The sequence below is a fragment of the Schistocerca serialis genome, chromosome 6 (assembly GCF_023864345.2).
Source record: "Schistocerca serialis cubense isolate TAMUIC-IGC-003099 chromosome 6, iqSchSeri2.2, whole genome shotgun sequence".
In the NCBI taxonomy this organism is placed as follows: domain Eukaryota; kingdom Metazoa; phylum Arthropoda; class Insecta; order Orthoptera; family Acrididae; genus Schistocerca; species Schistocerca serialis.
This window is the reverse complement of record NC_064643.1, coordinates 186,137,957-186,148,688: the sequence shown is the minus strand read 5'-3', so window position 1 is coordinate 186,148,688 and position 10,732 is coordinate 186,137,957. Positions and strand designations below refer to the sequence as shown.

General features: G+C 45.8%; 1 non-coding gene across 1 annotated transcript; it reads left to right on the top strand.

The window, feature by feature from the left end:
- The first annotated feature begins 337 nt into the window (after positions 1-337).
- On the top strand, positions 338-412 carry Trnas-cga (transfer RNA serine (anticodon CGA)). Its single transcript has one exon. It is a non-coding gene; the product is annotated as a tRNA-Ser (tRNA).
- Positions 413-10,732: the final 10,320 nt, after the last annotated feature.

The following is a 10,732-nucleotide window of genomic DNA, read 5'->3' as shown; positions in this document are numbered from 1 at the left end:
CTGCTTTCGTCCAAACACGGCGACAACGAGAAGGAAACTTAAAATTCCTTTATCATAACTTACGCCAAACGTCTTGCACTATCCGTATGGTGATTATTTAATTAACTGACGCCATGCGTACCATGCAAAGGAACCAAAAAGATCATCAGTGACATCTATATGCGACTCATTGCAAGCATCTACTTGAGTTGAAACTTCCAGGCAGATTAAAACTGTGTGCCCGACCGAGACTCGAACTCGGGACCTTTGCCTTCACGCAGGAGAGCTTCTGTAAAGTTTGGAAGGTGGGAGACGAGATACTGGCAGAAGTAGAGCTGTGAGTACCGGGCATGAGTCGTGCTTCGGTAGCTCAGTTGGTAGAGCAGTTGCCCGCGAAAGGCAAAGGTCCCGAGTTCGAATCTCGGTCGGGCACACAGTTTTAATCTGCCAGGAAGTTTCATATCAGCGCACACTCCGCTGCAGAGTGAAAATCTCATTCTGGATCTACTTGAGGTGTTTACAATCGTTGGAAGTTGTGTAATACACATAGCTGTAGTATAATCATATAGCTGGAGCCTTATTTCTCTTTAAATGTACTCACATTTTGACAACAGAAGTGTTTTCAGATAAAAATATTTCGAGAGCTGTACATTCTCGTAGTAAAATGTTTCAGACGTCATTTGCTGCGAAAGCGACTCACAAGGCAGTAGCCGTACTAGTTTTATCCGTGCTGGCACTACACGCGGTGAAACGAAGTCATCTTCGTTTCTGAATGAGACTTCTTACTTTTTATGGTATATTATGATCCAGTGGTAAGAACTGAATAACTTTCCTTCGAAGTTTGTTTCCATTCCCTAGGGTCATCGTCAAAAATTTGGCGAACATTTTTAATACATTTTCGCTATGTGCCATGATTCTATATAATAAGTAACCAGGCTCGCGTAGAGGTCCCGGCGGACCATTCAGTATCTCTCGTCGTCCTCCCCCCCCCCCTTCCCCATGACGTCACTCGTATCCTGTAAGAAGGGGTAAACAGTTAGGACGCCGGCCGTTGCCAGGTTCACAGACCTAACGGTCTACTTCTCACCCAAGTAGCTCCGAAGTTACTGTCACGAGGCTGCATCCATCCTGCTCAGCCCCCTCACCGAGGAAGAATTCCTGACCGTACCGGGAAATGAACCCGGGTCATCCTTGCTGAACACTTCGCTACGGAGGCTGTCACCAACATAAAAAATCCATGTAAATAGTGTTTTGTGGAACTAAACTTTTTTAATGTCGTGACAATTAGAGTGAAATTAACTTGATGTGCGCAACAAGAACCTTGCGTGTACACTTCACACGCAATAAACAAAAAGGGAGGCAAAGAAAAGATCTAATTTTCACCGATTACAGCTCCAATGAGGATGAAACTAAAACCATTACCTTGCGAGCCAATTCGTTCCTAATACGTTTCGCGTGAGACATTTGTTGTAAGATACGGAATTCTAGAGATATTATCCTACAAAGGTTAAAGTTTGACATCCATTGTAATGGTTAAAGTAGAGTTTTACTCAATCCGAAGGGCGATGTGAGCAGCACACCGCTTTGCTCGGTATGTTCCTGTTGCACGTGGTATGCCCTTACCTTCCTACTACCTTTAAAGATTCCTAAAATAGTAGGACCGACTGATGATGGAACCTCTTGATCTAGTTTTGTGGTTTTTGTACTCTGTCTGTCACTCATATGATGCTACTGTTGACCTTTACTAAAGTAAAATTACGACTACAAAACTTCTTAACAGAGCATTATTCAGTTTAGAACTCATAAAAAAAGCTCAAGATCGTTAATAATAGATGTACATATTACTTTATACACAGAAGAGACAAAGAAACTGGTATAGGAATGCGTATTCAAATACAGAGTTGTAGAAACAGGCAGAATACGGCACTGGGGTCGGCGCCGCCTATGAGACAACAAGTGTCTGGCGCAGTTGTTGGATCGGTTACTGTTCCTATAATGGCACGTTATCAAGATTTAAATTAATTTGAACTTGGTGTCATAGTCGGCGCACGAGCGATGGACAGCATTTCCAAGGTAGCAATGAAGTGCGGATTTTCCCTTACGATCATTTTAGTGTACCCTGAATATCAGGAATCCAGTAAAACTTCACATTTCCGACATGGCTGCCGCCGGAAAAAGATCCTGCAAGGACTGGGCCAACAATGACGGAAGAGAATCGTTGAACGTGACAGAAATGCAACCCTTCCACAAATTGCTGCAGATTTCAATGCTGTGCTATCAACAAGTGTGAGCGTGCGAACCACTCAACGGAACATCATCGATACGGGCTTTTGGAGCCGATGGCCCACTCGTGTACCCTTGACGACAGTAGGGTAGTGTGGTTGTCACTCAACTTTTGATATCAAACTGAAACACAAATTAATTAAATTGATCAATTAATCAACCCTGCCCACAACCTCACCCACCCACTCCCGCCCTCCACCATGCCCGCCCCCACCTCCGGATGACGTCACGTGCTTTTCTCAGCCTGCACATAAGCCTCACCACCCTCCCTCAACCTTCACACTCTCAAGCTGCCCTGTTGGGGGAAATTTCGAATTTTGGTGGGAATTTCTTTGTCCTAGGGCTGTGCTGACGTCTTACCCCACCCCCTTCAAGGAATTGGCTAAAATTAAAATTGGCGGTTCAGGGACTCGAACCCTGGTCCTCCCAGGCTGAAAGCCCAAGTGCAACCCTATAACACAATTAAACCACCAGAGGCGCTTGGAACTGCCGGGAAATTAAAAATGGCGGAGCCGTTTCCGGGACTTGAAACCAGATTCAATGGGATGGAAAGCCCGAGCGCACCCCGATAACACAATTATAACACCAGATCCGCTTGAAATTGGCAGTAGCCAATAGGAACACAGCAACCGATCACATTGGCGATACGAGGTGCATTCAAGTTCTAAGGCCTCCAATTTTTTTTCTCCGGACTGGAAAGAGATAGAAACATGAGCATTGTTTCAAAATGAGGCCGCGTTCATTGTCAATACGTCCCAGAGATGGCAGCACCGTACGGCAGATGGAATTTTACCGCCAGCGGCGAGAATGAGAACTGTTTTAAATACTTAAAATGGAGACATTTTCCTTACTTGAAAAGCGTGCAATCATTCGTTTTCTGAATTTGCGTGGTGTGAAACCAATTGAAATTCATAGACAGTTGACGGAGACATGTGGTGATGGAGTTGTGGATGTGTCGAAAGTGCGTTCGTGGGTGCAACAGTTTAATGAAGGCAGAACATCGTGTGACAACAAACCGAAACAACCTCAGGCTCGCACAAGCCGGTCTGACGACATGATCGAGAAAGTGGAGAGAATTGTTTTGGGGGATCGCCAAATGACTATTGAACAGATCGCCTCCAGAGTTGGCATTTCTGTGGGTTCTGTGCACACAATCCTGCATGACGACCTGAAAATGCGAAAAGTGTCATCCAGGTGGGTGCCACGAATGCTGACGGACGACCACATGGCTGCCCGTGTGGCATGTTGCCAAGTAATGTTGACGCGCAACGACAGCATGAATGGGACTTTCTTTTCGTCGGTTGTGACAATGGATGAGACGTGGATGCCATTTTTCAATCCAGAAACAAAGCGCCAGTCAGCTCAATGGAATCACACAGATTCACTGCCACCAAAAAAATTTCGGGTAACCACCAGTCCTGAAAAAATGGTGTCCATGTTCTGGGACAGTGAGGACGTAATCCTTACCCATTGCGTTCCAAAGGGCACTACGGTAACAGGTGCATCCTACGAAAATGTTTTGAAGAACAAATTCCTTCCTGCACTGCAACAAAAACGTCCGGGAAGGGCTGCGCGTGTGCTGTTTCACCAAGACAACGCACCCGCACATCGAGCTAACGTTACGCAACAGTTTCTTCGTGATAACAACTTTGAAGTGAATCCTCATGCTCCCTACTCACCTGACCTGGCTCCTAGTGACTTTTGGCTTTTTCCAACAATGAAAGACACTCTCCGTGGCCGCACATTCACCAGCCGTGCTGCTATTGCCTCAGCGATTTTCCAGTGGTCAAAACAGACTCCTAAAGAAGCCTTCGCCGCTGCCATGGAATCATGGCGTCAGTGTTGTGAAAAATGTGTACGTCTGCAGGGCGATTACGTCGAGAAGTTTCATCGATTTCGGGTGAGTAGTTAATTAGAAAAAAAAATCGGAGGCCTTAGAACTTGAATGCACGTCGTATAAGGCGGTCCCAGCAGCCCTCCAGCCTCAGTTGCAGTCAGTCACCCAGAATGAAGCGGCAGTCAAGATCGTCCAGCGCCGTCCAGCCACAGCAGCAACAGAATATGAAGGAGCAGCGAATAAGTAGCCCCTGCTTAATGTGTGTTTACTGCCGTGTGAGGGTCTTTGTGCTTCTATCATCGCTTTTGACAGTTTTTCTTCTTTGCTCATCAGCGGATGCGACGTCCTCCAGCCTGTCGAGGTCTGCAACAGTGATGTGTTCCAGCCCGTCGGGACCCGCAGCAGCGGCAGCATCCTGGGATGGAAATGGAAATGTCGTGTGGCTAGGGCCTCCCGTCGGGTAGACCGTTCGCCTGGTGCAGGTCTTTCGATTTGACGCCACTTCGGCGACCTGCGCGTCGATGGGGATGAAATGATGATGATTAGGACAACACAACACCCAGTCCCTGAGCGGAGAAAATTTCCGACCCAGCCGGGAATCGAACCCGGGCCCTTAGGATTGACAGTCTGTCACGCTGACCGCTCAGCTACCAGGGCGGACATCCTGGGATCATATCGCGTACCTGGCCAGCTTGATGGAGCAGGACAATCAGCTGCTATTGTCGGTTGAAGACACCCAGCCAGCTCCTGACTCGCTGACGTCCACCGGGGGTCGTAATCAGCATGACGCAGGTTGGTACTGGCCTCCATCATACGCGCCATCGTAGAATATTCCAGTGATACTGCATGGACACAGTGAGGATGTAGTGGATGAGAAGATACCTGTTAAGCCCTGTGCACCATTACTCTTCTCTTCAGTAGTTAATTTAACCGCTAGTCTTCAAAATGTTCAAATGTGTGTCAAACCTTATGGGACTTAACTGCTAAGGTCATCAGTTCTTAAGCTTACACACTACTTAACCTAAATTATCCTTAGGACAAACACACACACACCCATGCCTGAGGGAGGACTCGAACCTCCGCCGGGACCAGCCGCACAGTCCATGACTGCAGCGCCCTAGACCGCTCGGTAACCGCTAGTGGTTCGAAACATTTGCATATTGGTATAGAAGCAGCCACAGACAGAGAGTGGCGTATTGTGACAGAGATCGATAATGCAGCCTCAAGTATTAAAGTGCGGTTTACGGAGGTGGAGTGAGATGAACTCTGTCGTGCAAAAGCGTGTATCATGCAGCTGTTGACCGCCGAGTATCACCCGAGCCGACCTCCTCCGGACATTTACTGTGCTGCTCTTATTATATCAATTACAACAGTGTACAATGACTCTGCACTCCGTGTGAAATCAGGTAACACATCACTTTATCTACAGCACTCCACCGTTCAATACCTTTTCGCTTTATAGATGGTACTATCCATTGTGTTGGAAAAACTGGACAGATGGCTGCCTTGTGTTAAAGGAGTGTTTAGAGACATTGCAGAGTATCTTAAGTATGAACAGTGTGCATGTAGACGACTTCGAACAGTGGGTCACTATCGCGCCGGCGAAAACTAATGTACTGCCAATAAGTTTGAGAGAAATATATGCTGGATTCTGTGTGCACAATATTCTAAGATAAAGAAAGAGCCAGTTGATGCAGTGCATCCTGTGTATGATTACTGAGTAAAAAAATGTTTATCATGTACGTCTGTTTCATTTCTTACCTCTTATTATATTGCAAGTACTACAGCTATTCCCGCAGTATTTTCACTGGAAACATGCAACAGCAGAGAATTCTGTCATTTAACTAAATTCTCCGTAAAAGCCCATTGCACGCCAGTACCTGCAATGGTCGGTATCAGGGAAAGGGCATAGTGTTCATTATTTTCCATAAAAACCCGTTGCACGCCGGTGCCTGACGTAGTAGGTATTGTGGCAGGGTGGGTTCAGCATCAAGACTTTGTTGTAAGCGACTGGAGCTGTGACGGTGTGCAAGAAGACCGGAAGAAGAAGAATGGCACACTCCTTCCCGACAACGTAAGTGCAATAATCGTAGGTCCATCCAACTGCGGCAAGACAGATGTTATCATGTCGCTGCTGATACATCCGCATGGAGTCCGCTTTGAGCATGTATGTGTATTTTCAAAAACACTGTTTCAGCCGAAATACCAACTATTACAAGAGATTCTGCAGGGTGTAGACTGTGTGACATATGCATACACGACATTCAGTGAGAGCAGCGATATCCCTCTACCGGAAAAAGTAAAGCCAAACACAGTGCTCATACTTGACGATGTTGCTGTGGAAAGCCAAGATCAAATTAGACGATATTTCGGTTTCGTTCGCTATATGGCTGTTGATGTATTTTATCTGGGTCAGATATATTCCAGAATATCAAAACAGCTAGTGAGGGATAATGCAAACCTAATTATAGCATTCAAACAGGACAATCTGGATTTAAAACACATTTACCAGGCTCATGTAGGAACCGACATGTCGTTCAATGATTTTGTAAAGATACGTGCAGATTGCTGGAATCAGTCACAGTATGGGTTTCTCGTTATTGATAAAACAAGAAAACTGAATGATGGCAGGTACAGACAGAACTTCCAGGAGTTCCCATATATAGCCACGCCAAGAGGCGAATACATCAGTATACGCAGCACCATGGATAAATTCGCACGCATGCCGGGAGCTCAGTTTGATAGGAGGGATGTACGTAGACAAAACATTCTCTTGTATGTGGATGCGAAAATTCAAACTCTCGAATATAAAGTTGGAGGTGTGCGCAAGGAAGTGGAGACGTATTGTGAAACCCTTCAGAGACTGAGCAATACACTGAATGATAGGGTCAATACAATCGAGAAGAAAGTAAACGGTTTAACTGAAGGGGAAATAGCTGTCGTTGAGAACGGGACACTGAACGAACGGGTGAACGCAATTGAAAATTAAATAGGCAGCTTAACTGAAGGGAGAGCAGCATAAGAAGAAGAGCGTATGTATAAAATCTCACGCTGCATAGATGTACGATTAGTATGCAACGAGATGTTGACTAAGCATAAAATCATCAGGGCACTGAAGGCCGTTCGCGAGAAGTTTTTGAGGTTAGGGCATTTGAAACGGGAGCAGACACAGCGAGAAATATTTAAACCAGTTACTGAATCTCTCGATGAACTCTCCGCGAAATTCTGCAGCGACGACGATAACACTATTGCCGATTTCATTAACCGTCACAGCGACGCTGGGATAGACAAAAAATTCGGTGTTACTGGTGAGAAACCATACATATTGGGTACACAGCCTATGACGTTAAATGAAAACACGATACACATCGGGGATAAACAATTTCAAGGAACACCTGGTCTGCTGAATCTTATTTTCCTACTACCCACAAAAAGTGTAAATTATTAGCCTAAAATCTGGAAATGTATAGTGAAATACTGCTTTTAACTGATCTGCATAAGAATGCAAAAAATCGAAGCAATGTGAAATACAAATCCATTATAAGACCTATTTTAGATGGTGAAAAAAATAGCGTTGGTGATGGTATTGACATTCAGCTAAAATAGTGAGCAATCGACTCCCACAGTATATTGTTCAAAGGGCTCTGAGCACTATGCGACTTAACTTCTGAGGTCATCAGTCGCCTAGAACTTAGAACTACTTAAACCTAACTAACCTAAGGACATCACACACATCCATTCCCGAGGCAGGATTCGAACCTGCGACCGTAGCGGTAGCCCGGTTCCAGACTGTAGCGCCCAGAACCGCACGGCCACTCCGGCCGGCCACAGTATATTATTAGACGTCCTCAATGAGCTAATAGACCGGCCACGATTGCTCATGGCATCAGCTGCCGTGGGTAATACAGCTCATTCGAATCAAGTTGTTTCAGTAATTTCTGAGCTTAGAGAGAGAGAGGCATCACCGAATAAGTTTGGAGACTATAGTTCGAGAACCGCACAAACCAGCACGCAAAACATATCCTCGAAGATATGTTATGATTAAAGGTTTGGACGACCTGTGGCAGGCGGATATTGCCGACATGAGGGACTGCTCACGTGTGAATAACGGATTCAAATATATTTTAATGGTCACTGATACTTATTCTAAATATGCCTCGGTATTACCCGTGAAAGCGAAAACAGGGAAGGAAGTCGCGCGTGTGTTTGATGGATTGCTGCAGACGGGGACGAATCGAATCCCAGACAACCTTTAAACAAATCATGGCGGTGAATTTTATACTGTAATAAATATTTCAAGGCCATGATGGAGCGGTATGGAATAAATCATTACTCGTGGAACGTCTGAACACAACAGTGAAAACACAGATGTGGATGCAATTCAATCTTCGTGGCTCACACAGATGGATCGCTATCCTCCCGCAAATAATTGCGTAGTGCAATCGAACCAAACATCGTGCAGTAAAAAGGAGACCAATCGATGTTCGCGATACTAGACTTCGAGATACAGTATACAATCGTATCAAAATGGTAGATCTGAGAAAACAGCAATTTAATGTAGGTGATTTAGTACGTATTTCAAAACACAAGACAACATTTGAGAAGTTATACATACCAAACTGGTCAACCGAGATAGTCACAGTATCCAAAGTGCAGAGAACGAATCTTAGAAGCTACCTCTTAAAGGACAGCAGTGGTACTGAAGTCAGTGGTGGGGTAGCGCCACTTAGCAAATGACGATGGCTAAAAAGGTAGTGTCCAACACGCAGCCGAGTTAAAATAGCCTCCCAGTGCGAGGGCCGAGAGGGGGTCGTCGAAACCGCTGGGAGAGGCTTAATAAGACGGAGTTTATTCCCGTGAAGGTAGGACCATTAGCGATGCCAAAGGGACAGCACCTACTGACAGACGCCAACACAGAGATGATCGGAGGGAATATAGGAACTCGCAGGCTGGGGTACAAGGACTGCAGCTTTGGCAGCAGCGTCAGCAGCCTCGTTTCCTGGTAGACAGACATAACCAGGAATCCACAGAAACATCACACTGGCTCCACCAAGAGTGAGCAGTTGACAGTTTTCTTGGACCCGTTGCACTAAGGGATGGGCGGTGTACAGCGCACACAAACTGTGAACTGCATAGAAGTTCCCAAAGAAGGTCGTGAAACTGAAGGTGATAGACCGAGGCTGGAGTAGTGTCCCTAGAAAGCGAATGAAGGCCAAGATGAACATGCGCCGCTTCTCGAAGCCAAGGTGGTGAAGGGTTAACACCCACCGGGAAAACCGCAGGTAGTGTGAAGTTAAGCCACCGCGGCAAGTGCTGAAAGCGGACTCCAGGAGGTAACAGAGATGAAGAGCGATCCCCATACTGACGATCAAAGGAACCATCAAAGAAGGAGGCATAGGATGGGTGGCCACGCACGGCAGACAAACGGCATGCATACCTGCTGAGGAGAAAGTCACGGCAATAGGACAGAGGTAGTTCAGCAGCTTCAGCATACAGGCTCTCAACCGGGCTGGTGAAAAGGGCGCCCGTGGCCAAATGGATGGCACGATGGTGGATAGCGCTGAGACGGCGTAAGAGAGGTGGGCGTGCAGGAGCATAAACAAAGCACCGATAGTCAAATTTCGAACGGACAAGCGACCGGTACGAACGGAGGAGGGTGGCTCGATCGGCACCCCAAGAAGTACCATCGAGGACACATTATTATGCTAACAATAAACTGCATCTGGAAATTAATGGTAAAGAAGAAATTGTACCTCGAGCAATTAAACAGAGAACCGACTCGTGGAGAAAAACATCTTGGACCTACTGATAACAAACAGACCCGAAATTTTCGACTCTGTAAGCGCAGAACAGGGAATCAGTGATCATAAGGCCGTTGCAGCATCCCTGAATATGGAAGTAAATAAGAATATAATAAAGGGAGGAAGGTTTATCTGTTTAGCAAGAGTAATAGAAGGCAGATTTCAGACTACCTAGCAGATCAAAACGAAAATTTCTGTTCCGACACTGACAATGTTGAGTGTTTATGGAAAAAGTTCAAGGCAATCGTAATTTGCGTTTCAGACAGGTGCGTGTCGAGTAAAACTCTGAGGGACGGAAAAAAACCACCGTGGTTCAACAACAAAGTTAGGAAACTACTGCGAAAGCAAAGAGAGCTTCGCTGCAATTTTAAACGCAGCCAAAACCTCTCAGGCAAACAGAAGCTAAACGATGTCAAAGTTAGCGTAAGGAGGGCTATGCGTGAAGCGTTCAGTGGATTCGAAAGTAAAATTCTATGTACCGACTCGACAGAAAATCCTAGGAAGTTCTGGTCTTACGTTAAATCAGTAAGTGGCTCGAAACAGCATATCCAGACACTCCGGGATGAAGATGACATTGAAACAAAGGATGACACGCGTAAAGCTGAAATACTAAACACCTTTTTCCAAAGCTGTTCCTTCTCTAAATCCTCGCACAAACGAAGAAGTGGCTGACATCGAAATAAGTGTCCAAGGAATAGAAAAGCAACTGGAATCACTCAACAGAGGAAAGTCCACTGGACCTGACGGGATACCAATTCGATTCTACACAGAGTACGCGAAAGAACTTGCCCCCCTTCTAACAGCCTTGTACCGCAAGTCTCTTAGAGGAACG